This window comes from Marmota monax, unplaced genomic scaffold (assembly GCF_021218885.2).
Source record: "Marmota monax isolate L192 unplaced genomic scaffold, Marmota_monax_Labrador192_F-V1.1 WCK01_AAM20220418_F8-fsc00007, whole genome shotgun sequence".
Taxonomy (NCBI): Eukaryota; Metazoa; Chordata; class Mammalia; order Rodentia; family Sciuridae; genus Marmota; species Marmota monax.
Window position 1 is genome coordinate 21179646 of NW_026692781.1, and position 14414 is coordinate 21194059.

Sequence of the window (14414 nt, forward strand, 5' to 3'; positions counted from 1 at the left end):
CTCTGATATTAGCAGGGTCCAAGAAGCAGCCTCCGCAGGCTCCGCAGCCCGGAGCCAGGGCGGTTCCGGGACGGCTCCGGGAGCCGGGACTCGGCCGCCCCGCGCTCCGTGTTCACTCCGATAAGATCAGATTTTAAGAAGCCCCCAGGCGCTGAACCCTAGCAATCTGTCTGCAAGCCGCAGGCGAATTGCAGCCTGAAATTACCTGTTCTATGGCTGAATGAGCTGCGGTCAGTCAAAAACAGGTGTGGTGACGTCAGTTTACCAACATGGTGGCTGCTGGCCTCCTCTGTGGTCTGACCGGTGTGGAGAACCGAGATGGACCGCTTCCTTCCCCGTCTCGAACCCAGAATTCAGCCCTGAGTGCGGTGCTTGCGCGTCTGGCAGAAACTGCAGCGCTGTAACCCTGCGTCTCTATCCCAGCGCGCCTTGCAGACTCCAGCCGCGGGGCGATTCGCTGAATCAGCAGTGTTACCCTCCGTGCGACAAACCTCTCGCGTTTGAGTCTCCGTAGCCGATCCTCATGCGATGGAAATCCTTGCTCCAGGTTCCGGCGCACCCCACTATTGCTGGAAATTCCCAACAAGATATCCTTCAGCCGTCCTGACTTGTCACACTCCCACACAGTGAAGCAGCACACGGGGGTAATGCACTCCCCTCGCCGCCATCTTCCCAGCCTCTGATTTCCATATGTTGAACCAACCTTGTATCCCTGGCATGCGTGCGGCCCGGGTTCGATCCTCAGCACCACATACAAACAAAGATGTTGTGTCCGCCGAGAACTTGTGCTAATTAAAAGTTCCCGATGAAGAGGAGAACCCAAGGGGTCCCTTGGACCAGCGAGGTTCCAGCTCAGGTGGGGGACAGCAGCTCCGTCCCGAAAGGGATCCTCTTGCAGCAAAGGGAGCCCCCTGCCAATCGTATGCATCAAACCGGGGAACCCAAAACAACAAAAACAAAAATCGTGCGGTCTTGGTGACACACATCTGTGACCCTGTGACTCGGGAGGCTGAGGCAGGAGGCTCCCGCGATTGAGGCCAGCCAGGGCAACTCAGCGAGGCCCTGTCACAAAATACAAAATAAAAAGGGCCGCGGTGCAGCTCGGTGGCAAGGCCCTGGGTGGAGCGCCTTCCAGGCGCGTGCAGGCGCCCCGAGGAGGTAGATTTAACTAAGCCTCTGAGAGCTAGAGAAGGTTCCAGAGCCAGAGAGCCCTCCACCCCACCAACACTGCCCGGACCAAACCCCACCCACGAGTGCCAGGCCACAGGTGTGACAGGAAGGGGAGAGAAAAGGAAGAAGCCACAGAGAAACGGCAGCCTCACCTGAGGCGCTGGGCCCGCAGGCAGGCCCCCGGCGCACCTGCACCGCCTTCCACCTCTCACGGCCCACTTCAGGATTCTTGTTGAGGAATTTCATTCCTAAGGTGACATGAGGGAGTGCTGGGTCTTTGTTTTTGTTTTAGTAAGCACAGGGTCTCTGTCCTAATGCATAGGTCCTTTATCCACATGGAGCTGATTTTCATGAAGGGTGAGAAATAGAAATAATTTTGTTTTATTACATAAAGATTTCCAGTTTTCCCGGCACTTTGTTGAAGAGGCTCTCTTTTCTCCAATGTATGTTTATGGCATCTTTGTCTAGTATGAGATAACTGTACTTTTGTGGGTTTGTCTCTGTGTCTTCTATTCTGTACCATTGATCTTCATGTTTATGTTGGTGCCAACACCATGACATTTGTGTTACTACAGCTCTGCGTATAGTTTAAGGTCTGGTATTGTGATGCCTCCTGCTTCACTCTTCCTGAGGATTGCTTTGGCTATTCTGGGCCTCTTATATTTCTAAAAAAAAGAAAAAAAGAAAAAAATCATGATTGTTTTTTCTATTTCTGTGAAGAATGTCATCAGAATCTTAATAGAAATTGCATTGTATCTCTATTTTGCTTTTGGTAGTATGGCCATTTTAATAATATTAATTCTGTTTATCCAAGAACATGGGAGATATTTCCATCTTCTAAGGTCTTCTTCAATTTCTTTCTTCAATGTTCTGTAGTTTCCATTGTAGAGGTCTTTGCCTCTTTTGTTAGATTGATTCCCAAATTTTTTTTTTTGAGACTATTGTGAAAGGACCAGTTTATCTAATTTCTTTTTTAGTTGGTTCATCAATGACATAGAGGAATGCAATTGATTTATTGGTGTTGATTTTGTATCCCAACACTTCGATGAATTTCTTAGAAATTCAAGAAGTTTTCTGGTGGAGATTTTTCAGTTATCAGCAAATAGGGATAGTTTGAGCTCTTCTTTTCCTGTTTGCATCTCTTTAATTCCTTTTTCTGTCCAATTTCTCTGGCTAGAGTTTCCAGGACTATGTTGAATAGAAGTGGTGAAAGAGGGCATCCCTGTCTTGTTCCAGTTTTTATAGGGAGTGCTTTCATTTTTTTTTCCATTTAGAATGATGTTGGCCTTGGGCTTAGCATAGATAGCTTTTACAATGTTGGGGTATGTTCCTACTCCCTTAGTTTTTCCAGTGTTTTGAACATGAATGGATGCTGTATTTTTTGAAATGCTTTTTATGCATCTATTTAGATAATCATATACTTCTCGTGTTTAACTTTATTGATGTGATGAACTATGTTTATTGATTTCTGTATGTTGAACCAAACTTGCATCCCTGGGAAGAACCCCGCTTAATCATGGTGTACTATCTTTTTAATGTGGTTTTATATGCAATTTTCTAGTATTTTATTAATAATTTTTGCATGTATGTTCATCAGGGATATTGTTCCAAAATTTTCTTTAATGATGTGTCTTTCTTTGATTTTGGTATCTAGTGATACTAGCCTCATAGAATGAGTTTGGAAGGGTTTCTTCCTTTTATACTTTGCGGGATAATTTGAGAACAATTGTTGCTAGTTCTTTTTTTTAAATTTTTTATTGTTGGTTGTTCAAAACATTACATAGTTCTTGATATATCATATTTCACACTTTGATTCAAGTGGGTTATGAGGTCCCATTTTTACCCCATATACAGATTACAGAATCACATCAGTTACACATCCATTGATTTACATATTGCCATACTAGTGTCTGTTGTATTCTGTTGCCTTTCCTATCCTCTACTATCCCCCCTCCCCTCCCCTCCCCTCCCCTCTTCTCTCTCCGCCCCCTCTACTGACATTCATTTGTCCCCCTTGTATTATTTTCCCCTTTCCCCTCACTTCCTCTTGTATGTACTTTTGTATAACTCTGAGGGTCTCCTTCCATTTCCATGCAATTTCCCTTCTCTCTCCCTTTCCCTCCCACCTCTCATCCCTGTTTAATGTTAATCTTCTTCTCATGCTCTTCGACCCGACTCTGTTCTTAGTTACTCTCCTTATATCAAAGAAGACATTTGGCATTTGTTTTTTAGGGATTGGCTAGCTTCACTTAGCATAATCTGCTCTAATGCCATCCATTTCCCTGTAAATTCTATGATTTTGTCATTTTTTAATGGAGAGTAATACTCCATTGTGTATAAATGCCACATTTTTTTTTTATCCATTCATCTATTGAAGGGCATCTAGGTTGGTTCCACAGTCTTGCTATTGTGAATTGTGCGCTATGAACATTGATGTAGCAGTGTCCCTGTAGCATGCTCTTTTTAGGTCTTTAGGGAATAGACCGAGAAGGGGAATAGCTGGGTCAAACGGTGGCTCCATTCCCAGCTTTCCAAGAAATCTCCATACTGCTTTCCAAATTGGCTGCACCAATTTGCAGTCCCACCAGCAATGTACAAGTGTACCCTTTTCCCCACATCCTCGCCAGCACTTGCTGTTGTTTGACTTCATAATGGCTGCCAATCTAACTGGAGTGAGATGGTATCTTAGGGAGGTTTTGATTTGCATTTCTCTGACTGCTAGAGATGGTGAGCATTTTTTCATGTACTTGTTGATTGATTGTATGTCCTCCTCTGAGAAGTGTCTGTTCAGGTCCTTGGCCCATTTGTTGATTGGGTTGTTTGTTCTCTTATTGTCTAATTTTTTGAGTTCTTTGTATACTCTGGATATTAGGGCTCTATCTGAAGTGTGAGGAGTAAAGATTTGTTCCCAGGATGTAGGCTCTCTATTTACCTCTCTTATTGTTTCTTTTGCTGAGAAAAAACTTTTTAGTTTGAATAAGTCCCATTTATTGATTCTAGTTATTAACTTTTGTGCTATGGGTGTCCTATTGAGGAATTTGGAGCCCGACCCCACAGTATGTAGATCGTAGCCAACTTTTTCTTCTATCCTGATTTGATATCAAGCTCCTTGATCCATTTTGAATTAACTTTTGTGCATGGCGAGAGAAAGGGATTCAGTTTCATTTTGTTGCATATGGATTTCCAGTTTTCCCAGCACCATTTGTTGAAGATGCTATCCTTCCTCCATTGCATGCTTTTAGCCCCTTTATCAAATATAAGATATTTGTAGTTTTGTGGATTGGTTTCTGTGTCCTCTATTCTGTACCATTGGTCCACCCGCCTGTTTTGGTACCAGTACCATGCTGTTTTTGTTACTATTGCTCTGTAGTATAGTTTGAAGTCTGGTATCGCTATACCGCCTGATTCACACTTCCTGCTTAGCATTGTTTTTGCTATTCTGGGTCGTTTATTTTTCCATATGAATTTCATGATTGCTTTCTCTATTTCTACAAGAAATGCAGTTGGGATTTTGATTGGCATTGCATTAAACCTATAGAGAACTTTTGGTAATATCGCCATTTTGATGATGTTAGTTCTGCCTATCCATGAACAGGGTATATTTTTCCATCTTCTAAGATCTTCTATTTCTCTCTTTAGGGTTCTGTAGTTTTCATTGTATAAGTCTTTCACCTCTTTTGTTAGGTTGATTCCCAAGTATTTTATTTTTTTGAAGATATTGTGAATGGAGTGGTTGTCCTCATTTCCATTTCAGAGGATTTGTTGATGATATACAGGAATGCCTTTGATTTATGCGTGTTGATTTTATATCCTGCCACTTTGCTGAATTCATTTATTAGCTCTAATAGTTTCTTTGTAGACCCTTTTGGGTCTGCTAGGTATAGAATCATGTCATCTGCAAATAGTGATAATTTAAGTTCTTCTTTTCCTATTTTGAAGCCTTTAATTTCTTTCGTCTGTCTAATTGCTCTGGCCAGTGTTTCGAGAACTATATTGAAGAGAAGTGGTGAGAGAGGGCATCGCTGTCTTGTTCCAGAATTTAGAGGGAATGCCTTCAATTTTTCTCCATTCAGAATGATGCTAGCCTGAGGCTTAGCATAGATTGCTTTTACAATATTGAGGTATGTTCCTGTTATCCCTAGTTTTTCTAGAGTTTTGAACATAAAGGGATGCTGTACTTTGTCGAATGCTTTTTCCGCATCTATCGAGATGATCATATGGTTCTTATTTTTAAGTCTATTGATGTGGTGAATAACATTTATTGATTTCCGTATATTGAACCAGCCTTGTATCCCAGGGATGAATCCTACTTGATCATGGTGCACAATTTTTTTGATAAGTTTTTGTATCCGATTCGCCAGAATTTTATTGAGGATTTTTGCATCTAGGTTCATTAGAGATATTGGTCTGTAGTTTTCTTTCTTTGAAGTGTCTTTGTCTGGTTTAGGTATCAGGGTGATGTTGGCCTCATAGAATGAATTTGGAAGTTCTCCCTCTTTTTCTATTATTTCCTGAAGTAGCTTGAAAAGTATTGGTATTAGTTCCTCTTTAAAGGTTTTGTAAAACTCTGCTGTATACCCATCCGGTCCTGGGCTTTTCTTAGTTGGTAGTCTTTTTATGGTTTCTTCTATTTCCTCAATTGATATTGCTCTGTTTAGGTTGTCTATATCCTCCTGACTCAATCTGGACAGATCATATGAATTAAGAAATTTATCGATGCCTTCACTATCTTCTAATTTATTGTAGTATAAGGATACAAAATAGTTTTTGATTATCTTCTGTATATCTGAAGTGTCTGTTGTGATATTGCCTTTTTCATCCCGTATGCTAGTAATTTGAGTTCTCTCTCTTCTTCTCTTCGCTACCATAGCTAAGGGTCTGTCGATTTTGTTTATTTTTTCAAAGAACCAACTTTTAGTTTTGTCAAATTTTTCAGTTGTTTCTTTTGTTTCGATTTCATTAATTTCAGCTCTGATTTTCATTATTTCTTGCCTTCTACTTCTTTTGCTGTTGTTTTGCTCTTCTTTTTCTAGGATTTTGAGATGAAGTATGAGATCATTTATTTGTTGGTTTTTTCTTTTTTTAAGGACTGAACTCCACGCAATGAATTTTACTCTTAGAACTGCTTTCAATGTGTCCCATAGATTTCTATATGTTGTGTCTGTGTTTTCATTTATCTCTAAGAATTTTTTAATTTCCTCCTTGATGTCTTCTATAACCCATTGATCATTCAGTAACCTATTGTTCATTCTCCAAGTGATGTATGCTTTTTCCTTCCTTCTTTTATCGTTGATTTTCAGTTTCATTCCATTATGATCAGATAAGATGCATGGTATTATCTCTACTCCTTTATATTGTCTAAGAGTTGCCCTGTGACATAATATGTGATCTATTTTTGAGAAGGATCCATGTGCTGCTGAGAAAAAAGTGTAACTGCTTCATGTTGGGAAGTATATTCTATATATGTCAATTAAGTCTAGGTTATTAATTGTGTTATTGAGTTCTATAGTTTCCTTATTCAACTTTTGTTTGGAAGATCTGTCCATTGGTGAGAGAGGTGTGTTGAAGTCTCCCATGATTATTGTATGGTGGTCTATTAGACTCTTGAACTTGAGAAGAGTTTGTTTGATGAACATAGCTGCACCATTGTTAGGGGCATATATATTTATGATTGTTCTGTCTTGTTGGTGTATGGTTCCCTTGAGCAGTATGTAGTGTCCCTCTTTATCCCTTTTGATTAACTTGGGCTTGAAATCTATTTTATTTGATATGAGTATGGACACACCTGCTTGTTTCCGAAGTCCATATGAGTGATATGATTTTTCCCAACCTTTCACCTTCAGTCTATGTATGTCTTTTCCTATCAAATGCGTCTCCTGTAGGCAGCATATTGTTGGGTCTTGTTTTGTGATCCATTCTACTAGCCTATGTCTCTTAATTGGTGAGTTTAAGCCATTAACATTTAGGGTTATTATTGTGATATGGGTTGTTCTTCCAGCCATATTTGTTTATTTATGTTACTAAACATGGTTTGTTTTCCTCTTTGATTATTTTTCCCCCCTTTACTGTCCTACCTCCCACTGTTGGTTTTCATTGTTATTTTCCATTTCCTCTTTCTGCAATGTTTTGCCAAGGATGTTTTGAAGAGATGGTTTTCTAGCTGCAAATTCTTTTAACTTTTGTTTATCGTGGAAGGTTTTAATTTCATCTTCCATCCTGAAGCTTAATTTCGCTGCAAACACAATTCTTGGTTGGAACCCATTGTTTTTCAGTGTTTGAAATATGTTATTCCAGGATCTTCTAGCTTTCAGAGTCTGTGTTGAAAGATCAGCTGTTATCCTGATTGGCTTACCCCTAAATGTAATCTGCTTCCTTTCTCTTGTAGCTTTTAAAATTCTCTCCTTATTCTGTATGTTGGGCATTTTCATTATAATGTGTCTAGGTGTGGGTCTCTTATGATTTTGCACATTCGGCATCCTGTAGGCTTCTAGGATTTGGGATTCTGTCTCATTCTTCAAGTCTGGGAAGTTTTCTCGTATTATTTCATTGAATAGATTGCTCATTCCTTTGGTTTGAAACTCTGTCCCTTCCTGTATCCCAATGACTCTTAAATTTGGTCTCTTGATGTTATCCCATATTTCTTGGATGTTCTGCTCATGGTTTCTTAACAGTCTTGCTGAGCTGTCTATGTTATTTTCAAGTTGAAATACTTTATCTTCATTGTCTGATTTTCTATCTTTTAAGTGTTCTACTCTGCTGGTAGTATTCTCAATTGAGTTTTTAAGTTGGTTTATTGCTTCCTGCATTTCTAGGATTTCTGTTTGTTTTTTATAACCTCTATCTCCCTGTATAGTTGATCTTTTGCTTCTTGGATTTGTTTATGTAATTCATTGTTGAAGTGATCTTTCATTGTCTGATTTTGCTGTCTGATGTCTTCCTTGAGACTCCAGATCATCTGAAGCATGTATATCCTGAATTCTTTATCTGACATTCCATCTGCTGCAGCTATTACCTCTTCTAACGTTGAGTTGACCTGCATTGCTTGTGGTCCTTTCTTTCCTTGTCTCTTCATACTGTTCGCATTTCTTTCTGCTTGGTGAAACTGTTGTGCTATTGAATTTTCCCCCTGTATATTTATACTGGTCTTGTATAGTTGCAAAGTCTCCCTTGCAGGTGCGGGCGGCGGCTCTGCCCCTCCTCCAATTCGGGCAATGTGCCTACCATGCCGGCAGGCCGCTGCGCCTGCTCTGCCGGTTGGTAGCAGGTCCGCCTACCTTGCAGGCGCGGGCGGCGGCTCTGTCCCTCTGCGGGCCGCTAGGCTTGTTCTGTTGGTGGTCACAGTTCTGCCTACTTTGCAGGCGCGGGAAGCGGCACTGCCGCTCTGCAGGCCTCTGGGGCTGTTCTGCCAGTGGGTCGCAGATCCGCCTACCTTGCAGGCGCTCGGGTGGGGGGGCGGCTCTACCCTTCCTCAGTCCACTGGGCCTGTTCTGTTTGTCGGTTGCAGGTCTGGCCTGTTCTGTCGGTGGTCACAGTTCCGTCTACCTTGCCGGCGCAAGGGGAGGGGGTGGCTCTGCCTCTCAGCAGGCCGCTGCTCCTCTTCTGCAGGTGGGTCCCAGTCCCGCCTACCTTGCAGGAGTGGTTGGCTAGTTCTTTTTTGAAGGTCTGATAAAACAGCTGAAAGTCTGTCTGGTTCAGGGCTTTTCTATCTTGGTGGACTTATTTTTTTTTTAATTTTTTATTGTGGGTTGTTCCAAACATTACAAATTTCTTGACATATCATATTCCACACTTTGATTCAAGTGGGTTATGAACTCCCACCTTCACCCCATACACAGATTGCAGAATCACATCAGTTACACATCCATTGATTTACAAATTGCCATACTAGTGTCTGTTGTGCTCCGCTGCCTTTCCCATCCTCCACCCTCCCCCCTCCCCACCTCTCCCCTCCCCTCCCCTCCTCTCTCTCTACCCCCTCCACTGTATAACCCTGAGGGTCTCCTTCCATTACCGTGCAATTTCCCTTCTCTCTCCCTTTCCCTCCCACCTCTCATCCCTGTTAAATGTTAATCTTCTTCTCCTGCTCTTCGTCCCTACTCTGTTCTTAGTTACTTTCCTTATATCAAAGAAGACATTTGGCATTTGTTTTTTAGGGATTGGCTAGCTTCACTTAGCATAATCTGCTCTAATGCCATCCATTTCCCTACAAATTCTATGATTTTGTCATTTTTTAATGCAGAGTAATACTCCATTGTGTATAAATGCCACATTTTTTTTTATCCATTCATCTATTGAAGGGCATCTAGGTTGGTTCCACAGTCTTGCTATTGTGAACTGTGCTGCTATGAACATCGATGTAGCAGTGTCCCTGTAGCATGCTCTTTTTAGGTCTTTAGGGAATAGACCAAGAAGGGGAATAGCTGGGTCAAACGGTGGCTCCATTCCCAGCTTTCCAAGAAATCTCCATACTGCTTTCCAAATTGGCTGCACCAATTTGCAGTCCCACCAGCAATGTACAAGTGTACCCTTTTCCCCACATCCTCGCCAGCACTTGTTGTTGTTTGACTTCCTAATGGCTGCCAATCTAACTGGAGTGAGATGGTATCTTAGGGTGGTTTTGATTCGCATTTCTCTGACAGCTAGAGATGGTGAGCATTTTTTCATGTACTTGTTGATTGACTGTATGTCCTCCTCTGAGAAGTGTCTGTTCAGGTCCTTGGCCCATTTGTTGATTGGGTTGTTTGTTCTCTTATTGTCTAATTTTTTGAGTTCTTTGTATACTCTGGATATTAGGGCTCTATCTGAAGTGTGAGGAGTAAAGATTTGTTCCCAGGGTGTAGCCTCCCTATTTACCTCTCTTATTGTTTCTTTTGCTGAGAAAAAACTTCTTAGTTTGAGTAAGTCCCATTTGTTGATTCTAGTTATTAACTTTTGTGCTATGGGTGTCCTATTGAGGAATTTGGAGCCCGACCCCACAGTATGTAGATCGTAGCCAACTTTTTCTTCTATCAGACGGCGCGTCTCTGATTTGATATCAAGCTCCTTGATCCATTTTGAATTAACTTTTGTGCATGGCGAGAGAAAGGGATTCAGTTTCATTTTGTTGCATATGGATTTCCAGTTTTCCCAGCACCATTTGTTGAAGATGCTATCCTTCCTCCATTGCATGCTTTTAGCCCCTTTATCAAATATAAGATATTTGTAGTTTTGTGGATTGGTTTCTGTGTCCTCTATTCTGTACCATTGGTCCACCCGCCTGTTTTGGTACCAGTACCATGCTGTTTTTGTTACTATTGCTCTGTAGTATAGTTTGAAGTCTGGTATCGCTATACCGCCTGATTCACACTTCCTGCTTAGCATTGTTTTTGCTATTCTGGGTCTTTTATTTTTCCATATGAATTTCATGATTGCTTTCTCTATTTCTACAAGAAATGCCGTTGGGATTTTGATTGGCATTGCATTAAACCTATAGAGAACTTTTGGTAATATCGCCATTTTGATGATATTAGTTCTGCCTATCCATGAACAGGGTATATTTTTCCATCTTCTAAGATCTTCTTCTATTTCTCTCTTTAGGGTTCTGTAGTTTTCATTGTATAAGTCTTTCTTGGTGGACTTTTGACAGCATCTTTAATGAAATTCAATATGTTTTTAGATCTTCTATGACTTCCTGATTTAATTTGGGTAGGCCATACATGTCTATAAATTTGTTGATGTCTTCAAGATTTCTATTTTATTAGAGTATTAATGTTCAAAATAGGTTCTGATTATTGTCTCTATTTCAGTAGTGTCCATTGTGATGTTTCCTTACTCATCATAAATTTTAGTAATTGAGTTTTCCCTCACTTTCTCTTCATCAGCTTGGCTAAGGGTTTATCAATTTTATTGATTTTTTTTCAAAGAACCAACTTTTCTTTTGTCAATTACTTAAATTGTTTCTTTTGTTTCAATTTTATTGATATCAACTCTGATTTTAATTATTTCCTGTGTTTGACTGCTTTTGGTGTTGATTTCTTCTTTTTCTAGGGCTTTGAAATGTAATATTGGGAAGGAGCCAATTTTGAGTCTCCTTTGTCAACTGCAGACCCCATGTTTCCTGTTCTGCAATTTAGTATCCAAACAATCTCTCCTATCCCCACCCCTCTGAGTTCCTAGACATTCTTATATCTACCAGCCCATCTTGAAAGCAGCCAGATTGGAGGGGGAACAGGGACTGGGTGTGTTCCATGACTAGTTGTCCCCTGTGTAAACCTCTCTCCACATTTGATTTTTCTCCTGGTTACTTAAGCATACTCTATGTCATGTGGTGTGTGTTTACTGGGCCTGTATTTGGGGCCAGACTTGGGTTTGCTAGGAATCTGCTCTCTAGGTTGCTGACCCCTGCACTGCAGCTGCAAAATTTTTCCTTCCTGCAAATGTAATGATTTTATTTTCTTTTATTGCTGAGTAATATTCCATTGTGTATATATGCCGTATATTTTTTTATGCAGGTAATTGGATGGAGTTAGAGAAGATAAGATTTTGCTCCAAAAACCAAATGCCAAATGTTTTCTTTGATATAAGGAGACTGATTCATAGTGGAATAGGGAGAGGGAGCATGGGAGGATTAGTCAACTCTAGATAGGGAAGAGGGGTTGGAGGTGAAAGGAGGGCATGGGGTTATTAATGAATGTGAGGATCATTACTATCCAAAGTACACGTATGAAGACACGAATTGGTGTCAACATACTTTATATACAACCAGAGATATGAAAAATTGTGCTCTCTCTTTATAGTAAGATTTGCTGTCACAAATAGACCGTAGCCGCCATTAGAAGATGGCGCCGGCTTCCACTGTGGCCTGTGATAAACAACTCCTTATATGGAGAATTGGCACGCAATCCCTTCCCACCCTATGAGAGAGATCCACGTGGCAGCTTGGGATTGGTATGCGGGAGGCTTTATTAGGCTGTGCTTGGGCACTCGGCGGGGGGGTCACTAGAAGATGATACATGAAACAAGGCCTGAATAAACTGCTGAAAGAAGAATCCTGTGTCGTGTTTTCCCTTGCCGGCGAGGGGTCGCGACAGCTGGGGATTTCTTCCTCATTTTATTATATCTAACCTCCTGATTCCCTGATCTGGTTTGAATGTGCAGTTTTACATTTCAGTAACCACACACACCCCCAATTTTTTTCTTCTGTTCATTCACCTTGTGGAGAAGCTACCTCTCTGCTTTCTTGGTTTCATACCAAGGAGCTGCCAAGAAAGTGACTCCTCTATTCTGCCAGCTTGAAAACACCCAAAATTATGAAGTTTTGATCCTTCTTTTTATGGTAATGTCTGGGTCATGCTGATGTTGGTATTAAAATGTGCTTATTTTCATTATCTGTATTCTTAGAAAAATGGTTATAATTTTCACCATGTTGAAATTAAACTGACGTGAGACTAGATATAAAAATAGACAAGGGTCAGACCATATATGATGATAGAACTCTAATCCAAATCTTCTGAAGCAGTCAGCACAGAATGATCACAATTTGTTGAATAATTGCCAATTTTCTTTGTGTTTGCCTGGAGAAAGAAAATATATTCTCCAAACCAATTATACAGGATGCCCTGCTTCTAATTTGCCTACTCTCAGCATCCCTATGCCAGTACCTTACAAACAAGTTATATTGGAAGTTTTCTCTTTGTTTTATTATAAACCTTTTTTTTTTTTTTCCGTTCACCTGTCTGCCTTTGAATCTCTGCCAAATGCAAGTGGTGGGGGCTAATTCTGCTCTAGCAAGCTCTGAATAAATAGCTTCTCCTTTCATTTGAGTTGTTTTCATTTTTTTCTATAAGTCGTACCCCAATACAAATCACCATGGTTAATTTATAGGCAAATTCAAACACAGATTTTTAATGCTCAGGATTACAATGCACTAAAGTTTTTGCACTTAAATTGCATTAGTCAGAGTGATCCAAACAAGCACAATGTATTTTTGAGAGCTATAAATCTTAACTGCCAACATCAGTGATCAGAGATCAAAACAACAGCATCTATGAAAGGCAGATAATCTATGCTGCACTCTTTTCACACTAAATAAATTTTTTCCTTCATTCTCTACTTTTGGGGCTGCCTTTTCCCTCCACCTTTACATATCTGAAAATTGATATGTTTGTATTACAGGGGAGGTGGTAGGAGTATAGGAGGTGTAGGAGTTTTAGTGTTAAAAATAGGACCATAAAACCTAGAAAATTATTCACCCTGCTTTTATCATGTTATCATAAAACAAGTTATAAAAGCTAGAAAAATTGATCATACTTCCATATTTCTATTTCATCCATCCTTCATATCCAACAAGTCTACAGAGATGGTTTTTATCTCCCAGGGACAGGCTTATTGTAAGCTCTTCTAGTGTAAACTGTGAGGCCTTTTGCATACAAAGAATCCTTTCCTACATCTGAGTAAGGCTCTGCTGATGTGTTTATCTGTATTATGTTTTTTTTTAAGTTTTCAAAAAAAGAACCACCATCAGCTAAAATATCTGTCTCCACAGTGATTTCCCCTCCATTACACTTCCCTCACATGGAGTAGTGTTAGGGTGACCACAAGGCATGTTTGGAATCCAGTAAAGGGGTAACTGAGTTGGAAGTATTTCAGTTTATGTTTATTAGACTATATTGCTGTGGTTTTCAGCCACTTCTCTGAGTGGTTCCATAATTGCTAGCATTCCTGTTGTAGGAATAGCTTCCAGAAATACTCTTACTCTCATAATTCTGACTCACCCTCCATCACTGCAAGAAGGTGAAGAGGTGAGTATTGATCAGAAGGTATTCTCCAGCCTCTATCACTGGAACTAATAGTACCTTTGCAGAACCAGCAACTAATATGTGGAAAATTCTTCCATTATCAAACATGCATAATTTTTAAAAAATAGTTGGTTCACATAAGTGTCCAGTCAATACAAAAGTTATTTTGAAGCATAAATATGATTTGTAATGCAGTGTGTATACTTAGAAATTTGCCATACTTTTTCTTCCTTTTTAGATGAATAATCTTTAAAGGAATTCTATCAGAATGCCTGTTTTTGGAGGACACAACCTGTAGCAGTATTACAAGCAGCATATAAGACGATATGTAAAGCCACAATTTTTTTTTGCATTCAAATAATCAATAAAAATTTGATCTATAGAAAAAGTCTTCATTTCTTTATAGAAAATACAATTACAAAATCATTGTCATATGAAGATATTAAAAAGTATATATCAATATAATTT

General features: G+C 40.0%; 1 pseudogene; it reads left to right on the forward strand.

The window, feature by feature from the left end:
• The first annotated feature begins 805 nt into the window (after positions 1 to 805).
• LOC124094643 (small ribosomal subunit protein eS1-like) overlaps positions 806 to 14414 on the forward strand; it is a 69997-nt pseudogene continuing 56388 nt past the window's right edge.